At 41.6% G+C, this 17,216-nt stretch overlaps 1 protein-coding gene across 8 annotated transcripts in view; it reads right to left on the bottom strand.

The window, feature by feature from the left end:
• The window catches only part of elf1 (E74-like ETS transcription factor 1), a 263,652-nt gene that overhangs the window by 116,230 nt on the left and 130,206 nt on the right, over nt 1–17,216 (bottom strand). For all 8 annotated transcript variants that reach the window (XM_048544403.2, XM_048544400.2, XM_059651490.1 and 5 more), the window contains one exon: nt 16,518–16,579. The gene's annotated coding sequence lies outside the window, so the exon portion shown is untranslated. The remainder of the gene's footprint in view (nt 1–16,517; nt 16,580–17,216) is intronic.

The raw sequence follows: 17,216 nt of genomic DNA on the forward strand, positions 1-17,216 counted from the left end.
ATGAACCCTGAGGTATTATACCAAAAGATCCCACTGTCAGAAATATCTGCGACTTTTGGTATCTCTCATTGAGGTTCACCAACCAGAGTGCAAAACTGCTGGCCGAGGCAACCCAGCTCTCATCCCGTGATTCCGAGTTCTGAGGAAGGGTCACCGGACCCGAAACATTAACTTTGTTTTTCCCTTTACAGGTATGCTGCCAGACCTGCTGAGCTCTTCCTGCAACTTTGTTTTTGCTCATTCCATGATTGTTGTGGGGCGGGGGGGCGGGGGGGGCGGGGTGGGTGGGGTGGGGGTGTGCGGCGGTGCTGTCACATTCAACTTCTTGCAGTCAGCTTAGCTTCAGTGGTTTAGGTCAGTGACCTCCCTGTCCTTAGTATGTGCCATGAACAAGGTGCTGTGTGGGAGTGAAAGCTAACACTAATCAGTAACTCGCTACTGACATACAATTGCTGTGGCACCAACACTGGCTCAAGTGCAAGTTACCGGCCCACTTGAGTATTCGATCAAAGGCTCAACAGTCAAAAAAGGTTGAAACTGAACTCCAAAGTGCAAAAAGTCAACACCGGAGACACTGGAGTTCTACCCTCTGTGGAAACACAACACATTGGCCTTATCTCATTCAACATGGGAAGTTTGCATGAGCCATCCCTAAAACACAAATTATATACAGTCGACAGAAATCGCAATGTAACTAACCAGCAGCTCCCTGTTACTTGTTGCAAGTTGCAATATTGCTTTGTGAGGCTTTCAGGGGCTACAATCATTGCCATCTGAAAACCAGCTTAGATGTAGCTGTTGCACAACAGTTCACAACCATGTATTGATCCTCTGTCGAGGCACAATTGCTTCACAAGACTCCAAATACACGCAGCTGCATTTCTGGGCTTGCAGTTACACATTAAATTGGTGCTGACCATCAGTGAAATGGACAACTGCCTGGAAGCCTAATTAGACCCAAACCTGTTGAGGTTCAGGTTGCAGCAAAACACACCTGCTGTCATACTACCTCTCCGTGATGGCAATTCTGAGCAAAGTGTTCAAGATCACACAAGGAGATAACATGTTGCTGTCCACTTGTCTGTTGCAAAGATGGCACCAAGATCAAATACTTTAGTCATTATTTGTATTCTCCACCTTGCATCATATATCCTAGGCATTGCAATATAGGTTCCAGGACTATTATTTGCCTTGGATATCTGCCCTGCCCCCCTCCCCCCATTTAATGGGTTCATCTGTTCTACTAGAGAGGGAACCATTTGATGAACCAATCCTGGATCTCAGTAGCCATGGACTAGATCAGCAGATTGTGGGTTCAAGGTTCACTCCACAGTCTTGAATTCACATCCAAGGCTGACACTCCAATGCAATTGAGGTTGCACTACAATGTTTGAAGCTTCTATCTTTCAGCATGCATGTTAAACTGAGGCTCCATCAACTCTATCAGTTGGGAGTAAAACATCCACAACATTACTTCAAATAAAACAAAAGCAGGCAAGTTATCCTTGGTGTCCTACTTAATATGTAATCCGCTACTAACATCACAAAAGGACAATAACCTGGGCACGATCACATTACCACCTGTGAGAACTCACTATTGTGGCCAATTACAATAAGCAACTACACATGAAAAATACTTTGGAATGTCCTGGGATCATGAAAGGTTCTATGTAAACTTTAAGATTTTCTTTTTCATTCTGACTAGGTCACTGAATCTGTCACCCACAGATTTGCTGTTCAAAATGTTGCACAGCAGCCTCATCATATCACCAGCAGACAGCTGAGCTGATGTGAAACAAATAAGATAAAAATCGAAATCACGAATGCAAATTAAAAACTTGGAAAATTTTCTGGTAAGTGCTCCTATTTGTGTACTCACTAAGCCTCATAATCGTCCTCTTGGTTCATTTATTCTGCTCTGTGGTTGCATATGCTTTCCTGTGACAGAATAAAGTCATGCTCGTCACCAAGGTGGTTTCCGATCACATGAAATTAGATCAGAGCCCTCAGTGAGTTAGCTTATTAGCATCTCTTCCCTCTGCGTAAAGCACACACACAAACTCAACAGACAGTTACCAGTGGTGTGTCTCTGTAGACGAACACGCTTGGAAATTTAAATTTGAGCAATTTTTTTTGAAAGAAGCATAAACTGAGGCTTTGCTTCAAGGGGTTGAGTTTTTCGAAAACATATTTAATGAAAAGGCTGAGTTAGTGTACTGCAAAAAAAAACGTTTTAATAGGTCAGAGATAATGGGAACTGCAGATGCTGGAGAATTCCAAGATAATAAAATGTGAGGCTGGATGAACACAGCAGGCCAAGCAGCATCTCAGGAGCACAAAAGCTGACGTTTCGGGCCTAGACCCTTCATCAGAGAGGGGGATGGGGAGAGGGAACTGGAATAAATAGGGAGAGAGGGGGAGGCGGACCGAAGATGGAGAGTAAAGAAGATAGGTGGAGAGAGTGTAGGTGGGGAGGTAGGGAGGGGATAGGTCAGTCCAGGGAAGACGGACAGGTCAAGGAGGTGGGATGAGGTTAGTAGGTAGATGGGGGTGCGGCTTGGGGTGGGAGGAAGGGATGGGTGAGAGGAAGAACCGGTTAGGGAGGCAGAGACAGGTTGGACTGGTTTTGGGATGCAGTGGGTGGGGGGGGGGGGGGAAGAGCTGGGCTGGTTGTGTGGTGCAGTGGGGGGAGGGGACGAACTACGCTGGTTTAGGGATGCAGTAGGGGAAGGGGAGATTTTGAAACTGGTGAAGTCCACATTGATACCATATGGCTGCAGGGTTCCCAGGCGGAATATGAGTTGCTGTTCCTGCAACCTTCGGGTGGCATCATTGTGGCAGCGCAGGAGGCCCATGATGGACATGTCATCTAGAGAATGGGAGGGGGAGTGGAAATGGTTTGCGACTGGGAGGTGCAGTTGTTTGTTGCGAACTGAGCGGAGGTGTTCTGCAAAGCGGTCCCCAAGCCTCCGCTTGGTTTCCCCAATGTAGAGGAAGCCGCACCGGGTACAGTGGATGCAGTATACCACATTGGCAGATGTGCAGGTGAACCTCTGCTTAATGTGGAATGTCATCTTGGGGCCTGGGATAGGGGTGAGGGAGGAGGTGTGGAGACAAGTGTAGCGTTTCCTGCCGTTGCAGGGGAAGGTGCCGGGTGTGGTGGGGTTGGAGGGCAGTGTGGAGCGAACAAGGGAGTCACGGAGAGAGTGGTCTCTCCAGAAAGCAGACAGGGGAGGGGATGGAAAAATGTCTTGGGTGGTGGGGTCGGATTGTAAATGGCGGAAGTGTCGGAGGATGATGCGTTGTAATAGGTCCCGTCCTCGCCGACAGAGACTCCACGTGCTCACATGGAGAGGGGCAGGAAAGGAGTGAGACCGAAAAACAGTGACATGCAACAAGACAAATGCATATAAAAATCAATGGTGCGTGCGTAGCGGGAGTGAGAGACAGAGCATGAACCCACAAAAGAGATCACAACTGAGGGATTAGTGAGACCACAGAAACTGTTGGAAAAACTGTTCTGAAGTAAGGAACATTTAGATTTTCCATGGCTAATGCACATTCCATTGATTGACGGAACTGCAAATAGACACCTTTGCATTTCTACGATGAAGGATGCTTGATACAGAAAGCTAGATACAGCAGATGTGTATTTGAATATGCAACATTGGTATTGTGAGAAGGCTGGTGTAAACATTAATGTGTTTTCCCAACTTTTGCATAAACAAATGAGCTCAGAATGATGATCCCAGAGGTGCAGTAAAAGCAGGCTGAAAACGATGAAAACTAGACTTAGGGATTAAGAACGACAAACACGTAGCTACTGCAGCCGCTTTGGTTATTTAAGATAAATTGGGTCAGAACCGTCCGTTCCATTGCAAGCAGATTGAGGAGCTTTTGTGGACATATGCCACTTTTTGTGAAGACCATGCCAATCGAGCCCAGGTTGGAAAGAAGACTGAATCCTACAACAAGAGGCAATGAAATTCTGTGAGGAAGGCAGAATCTTAACGAATTTTGACAGAGATTAATGGCACATATATTGTGTGGTTTCTTGAGCCAAAGACTAAGATCAGTCTTAGATGCATCTGTCATTTAAACTATAACTTATTATCTACCATAATTTGGGTACTAATTCATGTTTAAATGGCATTGATTCAGGGTTTTAGACTACAGGTGGTTGCCTAAGGTAGTATTTAATGCGTGCTTTGTTTGACCTATTTTGGAAGAAAGTATTTGGTTTAAACTGTTGAAACTATGGTTTCATTTAAAATTCATTTCAGTTTTTTTTTAAAGTAATGAGTTTTTGTTCTTCAGGATTGTAACACTACAGCCTGAGTGGGCAGGTAACGTGTTACAGCTTTAAAAAGCCAAGGCAGTAATCCTGTTGGGAAAGGCTGACTCCTTGTATGCTATATAGGCTACAAGGTTCAGTCCTTGAGCTGCAAGTTGTAAGGCAATCAACATCTAGACAATGGAGCAATTAATGATGGGAAGAAGTTGTGAAGGAATGGTATTCTGTCAGAACGTTCAAATCAATGCATCAACATCAGTATTGTGAGAAATCAGGAGCAATTCACATATTGAATATGATAATTCTCCCAGGCACAATAGCAACGTGTTTTTTGTGTGTTGGTGAGCTGCATTCATGTTGATCAATATTTTCAAAGCTGACCAACTTTGTCTCTGAAGAGATGTGGTTACACCCCATCTTTGTACAAAGTAACAGAAAAAGAAACAATGCAATAAAGACAAAGAACTGCAATGCCCGAAATCTAAAACAAAAAAAAGCCGGTGCTGAAGAAACTTGGCAAGCATGGCAGCACCAATACAGAAAAACATTAACTGGCGGGTGCAACTAAGACAAATCTTGGAAATTAGCTCAAAAGACCGCAGAGTATATGTTTTTCTCTCTACAGATGCCACCACACCTGCTGAGTTTCTCCAGCCCTTTGTCTTTCTTTCAGAAACAGAACCTGCCTTGCTTTTGCTCATTAAATTTCAATTTATGGACCAGAATTTTAAGTGTCATTTTCCTTGAGTTTCATGGAGGGTTTTCCTATGTGGGGCCTAGTGAATTTTTCTTGGATGATCGTCCTAAGTGGCAAATCTTTCAAATTTCTCACGTAGTTCAGGGCTTGAGAAAGAACTGGCCTATTTACTCCTTCATAATTTCTCTCTCAGGCGAGTTGTTAACAGTGATGAGCATTGTGCAAATGTCAGAGTCACACAAACTGATGTCCTTGAGTAGCAAACCCAACTCTAAAGCAAACGTGTAGGTCACAAGTTGGATTGATATTCCTCACTGGAGAAGGCATTGAAGGTTTTGGTAAATGGTAGCATTTGACCAACCACTGGAATCTCAGGATCTGCCCACGTCTAACTCAGAATGTTGATTCATCAAAAATAATTGAATTCGTAGAATGTGGAATACATTGCTTGCAAAGTTGGTAGAGGTGGAAACCTTCCTAACATTTAAGAAGCATTTAGATGAGCACTTGCAAAGCTAAGGCACACAGGGCAATGGGCCAAGCGTTGAAAAATAGAATTTGAATAGTTAAGTGCTCGTTTTTGACTAGCACAGATTAGATGGGCTAAAGGGCTTTCTTCTGTGACTCTAAGACAGAAATGATAGACGAGTAAATTTCTTAGTGGGCTTAGCCCAGGCAGGTCCCTCCCAAGGCAAGCCCAATGACACCAACAGCACAGTCTTCTGTAGAGTTGTCTCTCACTGCATTCCTTTTGCTTCCTGTCTGTTGGCACACATACTTTCTTGTATAGCAATTGTAAATTCTCAAAATATATGAGAAATATAATAAAGTGGTCCTTATGCTGAGGATTGCACAGAATGCTCAAGTTCAACCTCAAAACAACTGCCTCTCGTCAAGTGGAGCAACCGAAACGTACGGAAGTCCACTTTCTGAAACAATCACAATTCACGTGAAACACAAAGCTGTTATGCATTAACAACATAGAAGTGAGCCTGCATACAACTGATGTTACCTGACATGCAATTTAAAAATAATAATTTGCAGCGAGAAGCCCAATATTGTACAGTATCAGATTGCAGGCTTTGGGAATGTAGATAATGTTCAGTGTGCATAAAAATAACTGGAACACATCTTTAGCCACTGCTTTACCATCGCCTCCATACTCTATCATTGTAATCCCTCTGCAATTGCAGGACAATAAAAATTAAACCAATACCTGACGACCAGCCACCTGCATGAAGTGCGAGCCATCAACCTCTGTCTTGGAACTGAATAGCTATAAGTGCAAGATAACAAATTGTAGAGCTGGATGAACACAGAAGGCCACGCAGCATCTTAGGAGCACAAAAGCTGCTGTTTTGGGCATAGAACCTGGGTCAAGGCCCGAAACGTCAGCTTTTGTACTCCTAAGATGCTGCTTGGCCTGCTGTGTTCATCCAGCTCTACACTTTGCTATTTCGGATTCTCCAGCACCTGCAGTTCCCATTATCTCAGCTATAAGTGCAACACTCTTTACAGTGAGAGTCAGCCCAGGGCTTGCATATTGGTCTACAAGACCAAGGTAAGCAGTGCTTTGCTGTTGATGACTGGTAACAATGTTCAAAGGCGTTCAGAAACTGGACAACCTCACCCTTTCTTTGAGCCTCCTGCAATCATCTGTCAACATCACTTGCACATCACCCCGCTGCTGCACCCAGAGCAAGCCTCCGTAATGATGGGTCAGATGTGCATCTATCGATAATGAAATTCAGTGCTCTTTAAGATGCAAGAGTAATTTGTAGGTACCATTAATTGCACTTGTGCTTCTTTTCATAACATTGACCACTTTTTGATAGCACTGAAGATCAGGGCCTCTTTCCATGCATGAGCAGGAGTTTCATACTGTAAAATATGCAACATTGGGTTCAGTACACAAGTAGCAGAATCTAGTGCTGGATTTTCAGTACAATTTGGGGGAGAGCAGGGATGCAGATTGAAGATTGAAATCCTGAAGGGTGTGTCTGAATCCAAGCACCTCCGCAACATACTTAGAAGTTCAAAGTGCTGCAGTCGAGTTTGGAGGCTGAGGTGAGGAGATGGGAGTGAGGCCATAATCATGAGGAGCTTGTTAGCAGGTATGAGAGAAAAAGAATACTGGCAAATCCAAGCGAACAATGTTCTGCATTTTAGTACACAGCATTCGGATTTAGTGCAGGCAGAGTGTGAAAGTATTTTTAACGTGGTGCAAAGTAGTCAGAACCTGGGTATCTTGTGCCCAGGTCATGCACATACCATTACTTTGACTTGGCCATATGCCCACTGCCAATGCATGGTGAGACTGCTGGTTGCCCAAAGTGCTGCTTGCTCTCCTCTACAAAATACTAACAGGCACTGTGCCTGCCACCTCCCTTTGTGGCTTGACTCCTACAAGCAGCACCCATCTCTTGGTAATGCCTGTGTCTCCAGTTGGATGCTGGAGCTCGGCTCTGGACCAGTTAGGGGATTTTAAAAGCTCATGTCACATCAGCAACACAGCCGCGGCCTGGGGCCAAGATCCTGAAATCACCTGGGCACTGGGATCCGAACCAAGCACTGCAACAAAGAGAGAAGTGCCAGAAATGCAGCACAGCAGTCAGCAACTCAAAGCAAAAAAGAGAGTTGAGGCAGCTCATCACAGAGCTAGCTTGTTTTTCTCTGTTTCAAAGGTTAACTCACAAGCTGTGGGTTTCTATTATTGCCCTCCAGTTCCTATTTACCAACACACAACACTGATGTGCCGTAAGGCTGTGACTGAGAGCCGCTATCATGTCTCAGTCAGAGGCTTGTGGGTTCAAGCCCGCTTCACAGACTTAAGCATGTAATCCAGGTGTTAAACAGAGCTCCATCTCAGGTCAATAGAATTAAAGAAGTTACAATGCTATTTCAAAGAACAGCAGGCAAAGTGGTCCTCAAGTTCCTATCGCATATTTAGTTACACAACCGACACATGAAAACAAATGATTTAGTTATTTATTTGATTGTGTCTGCATTACTTCCTGTCCAAAGTAGCTGCCACATTTTCTACTTTGGAACAGTAACTGAAAATTTGAAATGTTTCACTGTCCCATAAAGCATTTTGAAATGTGATCAGGTGGTGAAAGATGCTGTGAAATCAACAGCAGCTCAAGCACATTTTTGTAATGTTTGAGCTATAGGGAGAGGCTGAATAGTTTGGGGCTATTTTCCCTGGAGCGTCACAGGTTGAGGGGTGGCCTTGTACAGGTTTACAAAATCATGAGGGACATGGATAGGGTGAATAGTCAAGGTCTTTTCAGGGGGGTGGGGGAGCCCAAAACCAGAGGGCACAGGTTTAAGATGGGAGAGCAGAGATTAAAAAAAAAGAGCTAAGGGGAAGCATTTTCATGCAGCAGATGGTGCATGTATGGAATGAGCTGCCAGAGGAAGTGGTGGATGCTGACACAATTACAACATTTAAAAGGCATCTCAAAGGATACTGGAATAGAAATGGTTTAAAGGAATATAAGCCAAATCCAGGAGGATGGAACTAGATTTGTTTAGGATATCTGGTCAGCATGGACAATTTGGACCAAATGGCCTGCTTCAATACTGCATAGCTCTATGGCTCTATGACTGTATGACTGGCATAGCCAGAGCCAAATTTGCCAACAGTACAATAAAAGGCATGATCTCAAGTTTTGAGGAGGATACAAGGGAGCTGCAAAAGGATAGAAATAGGATCTGCGAGAGGGCACAAGTGGATTATAAGGTGGGAAAACATGTGGCTTTCCACTTTAGTAAGAACTGAAAAACAACATTATTTAAATAGAGGGAATGCGGATAGGATGGAGGGGAGAAATAAGGTGAACAGCTAGCAGTTATGGTCCATATCAACAACACAGCTGAAAGGAGGGATGACCTTCTGTCATCGGATTTCAGCAAACTAGCCATGAGGACAGTAAGCAGAACCTTGAAAGTTATCAGTTTTCTGATAATGCAATGTGCTTGTGAATATTGAAATGGGAGGTTAGCCTAATGAATTCATGGCTGAGGGAAGAATATTTGGAACATTGAATCTGGATTTGGGAAAGGACAGGCTGGTTGCACCTTAACGGGGTTGGGACCAATGTCCTTGTGGGAGCTTTGCTAATGCTTTATTTGCAATAGTGTAAATTAACTTGACAGAGGGTGGGAACCAGGATGTAACATCTGAAAAGGCCAAAAAAAATGTACAAATGATGAGGACTAAAAGTGAAAGTGTAAAGCACATGAGGTCAGAAAAGAAAGAAAATACAATACAGTTAGAATTAACTTCATGGTGCATATGTGAAGAGCATTATAAATAAGCTACAGGTATAGATATACACTGGGAAAATTCTGTTGTGGTGATAATGGAAGACCTGCTTAAACAAAGGAAAGGATTTGGTGTTAACAAAGTGTGGAGATAGATGAACACAGCAGGCCAAGCAGCGTCTTAGGAGCACAAAAGCTGACGTTTCGGGCCTCGACCCTTTTCTGATGAAGGGTCTAGGCACGAAACATCAGCTTTTGTGCTCCTAAGACGCTGCTTGGCCTGCTGTGTTCATCTATCTCCACACTTTGTTATCTCGGATTCTCCAGCATCTGCAGTTCCCATTATCTCTGATCACAAAGGACTTGGTGTTAATCATTTTTTGATAGAAGGGGGAGTATTATCACTTTAAGAGCAGTGTTGCTTTAAAAATCCAACTTGCAAATGAGCCAGGACCAGGATGTCACAACATGAAAAAAGGCAAGAGTCACTGTGTTTCAGCATCATAAACTAAGGAGAGTATGTATATGGTTTGCTCCTGTATTAGTTCTACTTGTAAATAAACCTGTACAAAATCCTCAAACAAATGGAATAACCTTTCTTGTTTGTATTACACATAGAAAGGAACACCACCACAACAGGAAAGACAAGGAAGGTTAAAAAAAAGGAAAGACTTAGCAGTATTAAAGGAGAATATTATGCTGCTGGAGAGAGACAGAGGAGGTCCGAGAGGGATCAAGCACAAAATCTACTTGTTTTGTTAAGAAACATTTGAAATGCAATTGTACCAAGATGTTTAATTGAAAGATCATCAACTAGTGGGGAATGCCATAGAAGAATAAGTTTGCAAGGCAATTGCAGAGAACTGCAAAACTAATGGGGAACTTATAATGGGTGATTTTAATTATCCTAATATAGACTGGGATCATAGTCATGCAAAAAGGAAGGGGGGAGAATGAAATTTCTGAAGTGTATTCAGGAGAGTTTTCCAAATCTGTGTCTATCCAGTCAAATAAGGAAAGAGGCACTTTTGATGAAATCTTATCTCCTGAAACATTAACTCAGGTTCTCTCTACAGGTGCTCGCTGAGAAAATGAATACCTCCAGCATTTGTTTTGTATTTTTACATCGTGTATGGGGACGTTGCTGCATCTTAATTTAGGGGAATGCAGTGAATCAAGTGACAGCAGGGGAACATTTGGGGAACATTCAAAGAATCATAACATTAAAGGTCTATTGTGGGAAAAGATTAAATGCAATCTACATAACAATAACTATTAGGAGAGGGCCAATTTTAGTGGGCTGAACATGAAACTGGCCCAAGCTAATACGAATCATGGGGTAAGTATAACTGTGTGGTAAGAACAGAAAGATTGTTCAGCTACAATCAAGGTACATTCCCCCAATATGGCAAACAAAGTTGAAAGTATCATGAAACAACACGGTGTGGAGCTGGAGAAACACAGCAGGTCAGGCAATGTCAAAGGAGTGGGAAAGTTGACATTTCGGGTCAGGACCCTTCTTCAGAAAAAGTTCTCGCTATGTCTGAAATTATTACGAGATAGTCTCACATTTCGTAAACTAAGATGAAGCAGAAAAAGGACGGTGTATGGCAGATATCAGATTGGTAATGCAATGGGAACCAGGGTGAATACAGCAAGTTCAAAAGGCAAGCACAAACGCTAATGGGAAGCATCCGGAGGGTACGGGATGAAACTGGCAGCTAATCTAATGGTGTTCTATAGGCATAAGGAATGGTTGGGCTGATTAGGGATCAAAAAGCAGAATTGGGAATGGAGAAGGAATGGGTGGCTGAAGTTCTAAATGAGCACTTTGCATGTGTTGTTTTCAAGGAAGAAGACTCAAATAAAAATCATATAGCGAACGAGGAAGCGTTTGAGATAGTAGATGGGCTACAAATTGATATGCAGGAGGTATTGGAAAAGTTGGTCAGATGTGAAGTTGACAAATCATCTAGACCAATGAGATCTGCCACTGAGGAAACTAGACAAAAGCATGGATCAGAGAGGCACCGATCACAGTCTTACTATCATCCTTAGGTACAGGGTGGTGGCAAAGGTGTGGGGAAATGCAAATGTAAAGTTCAGGATACCGCCAATACCTTAAGCCAGCCAGTTTAATCTCAATGGTAGCAAAGCTTTTTTAAAATGATGATTTGGGACAAAATTAGCAGTAATTTACTAATGTAGACTAGTTAGTTAAAGTCAGCATAGATTTACTGAGCACAGATTCTGTTGAATAATTTGATTGAGTTTTTTGATAAGATAACAGGTAGAGTTGGTGAGCATATAACAATTGGTGTGGTGCATGGACACCTCCAAAAAAGGGTTTTGATAAAATGATAGAGATTTGTCTACAATGTCTAAGTCCGCGTGACATGGACATATTGGCTGAGTTAGAAGAAGCAGTGTAATGGCGAATGGCCCCTTTCTAAGACTGGAGATAGGTATACAGCTGGGTTTGCTGCGATAGGTAGCAGTTGACCTGTATTGTTGAGTCAGAATATGAAGATGGAGGACACAAATTAATTTGCTGATGTCAAACTTACAAGTATCATAACCTTTGGGGAGGGCAGCAATTGATATCGAGAGGGCTGGTGAAATTTCAGTGTGAAGTGTGAAGTGATATACTTCGGTGAGGGTAAATAAACAGGCAATATAAAATAAGCAGTCGAGAAACAGGAGAAGTTGATAAATTAAAGTTTAACTACAGAAAATGGAATTAATGCAATTACAGCATGGTTAAAGCCAATCACTCTTGGAGGTTTGTTGCCTTAAGGAGGTTAACAGCTAGGAATGTTAGATCATAGCAGAGCAGGTAAGCTTAACTTAGCTCGAGAACTGGGAACAAAACATTTGTAATCTTTGCAAGAAGTGCATTCAGACAGTATTCGTGTTTTGGGAATTGGAACTAAACAACAGTGAATCTTGAAAATTTGCAAAAGAAATTACTTCTTCAGATCAGTGAAGAAATTGCAAATGAAGGGTAACTAATTTAAAGATCAGTTTGAATACAGCTTTCAGCACATTACATGGGTACAGCTGGAAGTTCTCTGGTTTCAATCTATCTGCATGTCTCTTTGCTGATGGAGTTAGCTAAAATTTGGACCTGATGTGGTTTGCAGATCAAAGAGTAAGAAGATATCTAAACCCGACTTGTGTACACACTGCACATGTTGCACTTTCATTCTGTCTGCAAACACAGCCTTTCTATTAATGTATGCTTCCAGCACACTGAAAGTGCTTCACACTGTGAATCTGACTGACAGTCCTGGATTATCAGTCTAATTCCTAGCACATTCAGGATATTTGTGGTGGACGTCCACATGCAGAATAACATCTAACTTTGGATAGTGTGTTGTGAGACTTGCAAGTGTGGATGTTTGGCCAATAACAGGATATTGCTAGCAAGCTATGTTCTGCCTTTCAAATGAGTAATTCGGTGTCTGATTTTCAGTGATGTTAGGTACACATCACAATGACTGATATATCATACCAAGCAGCGTATCCTTTTGCCTGTTGTAACAAGCAAAGGTCATAACTGTTTCAGTCCCACACTCGCAAAACTCACACAGCATCCAATGGACGATTGGACAATGCTTGCTAAATAATCTGGGGATTGTGTGAAGGATTACATTGTCAATGAGTTTACGATTCTCAGTCAGGGTCATAGTAATGGAGCATTTGTGTGCGTTGAGAGCTACATATTAATACACAGAAACCTGTTCATTGCAACCAGAAAGAACATGTACACACACTGCACCTGTTACAACTCAACAAAAGTGCTAACAGCCACTCCCTGTTTGTTTCTCATGGTAATGCTTCACCAATCAGTGTCAAACTGTCTGATTTAAAATCTAAACAACAGTTGACATTAAACCTCTAGTCAATAGCTAACTGGCACATTCTCCATGACGATAGATGTACCAATGACAGGCCACTTGCCAATGAATCAGCACACTTTTCAAACACAGTATAAATCTTATTTGCCCTTTGGAAATTCTTGCAAATGGTCTGAGTGAGTGCAATTCAAAAAGTTTAGCAAAAATGCACTTTCCTTTTCCAAGCAAAACCCAAGCTCTATATTACCAAATGATTGCATCTCATCTTTTATAGCTGTTTCATATCAAGGCTTTATTAGTGGTAAAGAATAAATCCTTTTAGCTTTCTTTAATTTTGGACTGTGGGCCAAAATGGTAAAAAGGGTATACTGTTGGAAACCAAGGAAAGTGGGGAAGATGATGTTGCAGTTTTAAAACAATATGCTGGAACTCACTGTCGCTTGTATTCACACCGTTGTCTTGTTGAAGCAGCAGAACAAGTGTGTGTGTGTGTGTGTGTCTGTGTGTGTGTGTGTGTGTGTGTGTGTGTGTGTGTGTGTGTGTGTGTGTGTGTGTGTGTCTGTGTGCGCGTGTGTGGGGGGGCACGTGTGCATGTGTGGGTGCGGTTAGGGCAGTGTTGCCCAGAGAAAGAGAAATCAGCTTATTGGATTTCCAATCAGGACCAACGTGTAGGTCACACAGCAACATTATTTATTGGCTCCTGAACAGATGGGCAGCCTAGTATGTGGATAATAGAGCAGCAGCAAGCCACTACACTCTGAAAATTCTTGTGAAGATTTACCAAAAGAATTAGAATGTAGCCAGTTATTCACAGTCATCATTTCCCAAAGGCTGCTGCCTCTCAACATTGACCAAGTGACTAAACAATTGGTGTGCTGACACCCTGTTCTTCAGCAAAGAACTAAAATGACTTGGAAAGAAGGAGAACACAGTGACACAGAAGAAGCAAAATGATAACTCATTAAATCCTGTGGACTAGCACTATAGAAACACATTACCCTAATTTCTTTTCTACCACCTACAGAATTTTTTTTTGCTGTTTGTCTGTTTCAGTCTACATGTAAGTCCTGAAGAAGGGGTAGATTTTAAGGGTTATAAGTTGTCATTAATATTTTGATCACCTAAGGTTAGAATTGATCTGTTTGTAAGAAACATTAAGTTCTTATTAAGTATAGAAACTTGGTCAATATATTGTATTCAATCTGAATGTGTTAGGCAGGTAAACTAAGGATTTTGATTGATTTCATTCACAATTTGGTAATGACCCCAGGTCATGAAACTTGAGCATCAGCACACTTTCCAAAATAGCTCATCACATTGTTTTGAGACTCATTTTTCACTGAAGATTGTTTAGATTCATTGAAAATGTAACCAACAATGGAAATCTCGCATGCCAAGATGCAAAATATTTTCTAGGGACCATTCTTGATAACATGCTGGGCATGTTGAGAAATGTAAAGCATCTTGCAAAATACTTAATTCTAATCAATAATGAAGCTTTAACTCAGAAAGACAGATTGCATTCAAACCATAAAGATGTACTTAGTACTGAGAAGGAGGCTAATTAAAATGGATTGAAGAAATCCAGAAACCCATAACATCTGAATCACTGATGATTAAGCACATTGCAATTAAGCAGAAGAAGACTTAAAATAATTTCAAGTTAAGACAGAACTGCTCAACTTCTTCCAAGTTGTCACAGATTTAAAATCTACACAGAAATAACAACAGCATACATTTTTATGGCATCATAAACATCAATAAATTTCACATAATGCCTTACAGACATGAAAACAACTGGGGATGTAGTTGTCTGGTAGGATCACGAATAGATAGGTAACTGGATTCCAAATCAGAGCAGGAGATCTTGTCAAGGCGTTGTATGCAGGGAAGATGTGGAGAAAAGTGTGGGTTTAGAGGCAGAGTTTAGAATACGACAGGGGAGTGGGTGGGAGGGCATTAAGATTGCTGAAGGTGAAGCAGATTGGTGTTGGTAAAATGTACAGCATATGGGGAATGTGCATTATCAATAGATCAGCTTTGGTTCACTCTGTAGCCTGGATTTTCCAGTCAATATCATTATTACATGGAATACTGCTTACATACAAAATTGATTATTGCCAGAATAAGGTTTAAACATTTCAGCCAAAATCATCAGCACTAAAAGCTATTTTCTTGCCCTACCCATCCATAAAACTGATAAGTTTCTGTTTAGAGAACTAAGTTATATTATCACACAAGGGTAATGAGTAATCTATTCACAGAAGTATGACTGACACAGAATTACAATCTTTGCATCTTGATCAATACCTGCTCTGGCTGTACAACACGCTCGCTGGGAGCTATAATGCCTTTGTAATGCAGACACTGCATTTTAAACAAGACAGCAAAAATCCTCTTGAATGTAACAAATTCACAAGATGGCTTTAGTTGCATACAGCTTTAGACAACAAAGGCACAAAAGGAAATGGAAAATCACCAATTCACCACTTGGGGTCTGGCTCTCAATGTCTCCATATTAGCCAAATTATCAACTATGTGTTGTAACTTGAGTGGGCAGGTTCTTACTTTTAGGAAATGCATGGTTTTCCTGAACATTCTCGAATGATCTATAGCCAGAACTGTGCAGCCAGTAAGAGTATCATCTCCAAGTAGCTATACATTAATAAAAGACTGCTTCGCAAGTTTCTCAGCCCTTTCTCTAAGTGGGAACCTCCACACAGTCAGCCCCAACATAATGTTGATCACATTGGAAACAGCCTCATAGTGTAGTACCCATTGCGCCTTTTTCCAATTCGTCCTACTCCTCTGTTCATTCCCAATAACCCTGAAATCTTTGCCTTTTCAAGTATTTATTCAATACCCTCTTGAAAGTAACTATTAATTTTCCTCTCCTCACCTCAGAATTTTTTGCCAATTACAGTGAAGATTCAGATACAAGCCTTCCTATTTGTGGAAACAGCGCTCATCATTTACTCTTAAAAAATCTTTCAGCGTTTTGAAAGGTCCATAAAAATCTTCCCCTAACATTCTCCCCTACAAGGAGAATGATGTATGATCAGCCTTATGTCCTCACTATTCGAGCACTGTTCGATAAACATGGTTTTCAATGGCAGTGATGTATTGGTCTTCTTAAAAACCGAACTTGCAAACGGTCTATTAACTCCCAGTTTGTACATGCTCTTTGCAGAAGTCACATTTAATCGTGATGTTCACACAGAACATCTGGTAAACAGTTACACCTTCATGGAATGCTGTTTATGCTTGCGGCTGATGTTGTAATATAAGGGCTAGGCCACTGTCAACAATATTTCAATATTGTTCATTCAATTTAATGAAAGAAGCTATTTATTAAATAGAACAAATAGTTAAGCAGAACACAAAACATCCATCTCACCAGAGCGCCTTTTCATATGTCTACGAATTCCACTTCTGTTTCCATTTATTAATAAATATCACCTGGAAAATAGAGAAAAGGGTAGAACTTTTAAACTGCAATGTTCACATATGAATGTTTAGTGCATCTGAACTACATTCCTCTCCTCTATTTTTACAGAAGCATTAAATATAAAGCCTGGTAGATTGGAGATTAATAGATCTTTGTTAACCAAGGTGTTAAGGGATATGACAGGTATGTGGAGTTAGGTCATGGGTCAGCCATGATCTAATCTACCAACAGAACAGGTTCAAGGATCTAAACTGCTCATTCCAGTTCCTATGCTCAGAGGTTCAGCCACTTCAGAATCTTTAACATTTTACCGTGCAGTCTTTAACAGCTACCCAAGAGGATAGAAATATCCTGGTTTTAATGTCTTGGCTGAACTGACAACAGTCTGTAACTCGGCGGTATTGCAGTTGCAGCATCAGACTAGATTTTGTACTCCGTTCTGCAGTGTGCCTCAAGACTGCTTTTGTACAGAAGGTGGTCAGAACTAAACAAGAAATGACTTAAAATATTATTCTAGCATAAACTGAATCCATAAATGAGCTTTACCACTGGTTTTCAAATTTTGGAGTTTAATCGTGAGTATCCAAACATACAAAAGCTATGAGCTTGGCAGTAATGCCAGGAATCGAGAAGCGGGTCTTTCAAAGG

This window comes from Stegostoma tigrinum, chromosome 15 (genome assembly GCF_030684315.1).
Source record: "Stegostoma tigrinum isolate sSteTig4 chromosome 15, sSteTig4.hap1, whole genome shotgun sequence".
NCBI classification, from domain to species: Eukaryota; Metazoa; Chordata; class Chondrichthyes; order Orectolobiformes; family Stegostomatidae; genus Stegostoma; species Stegostoma tigrinum.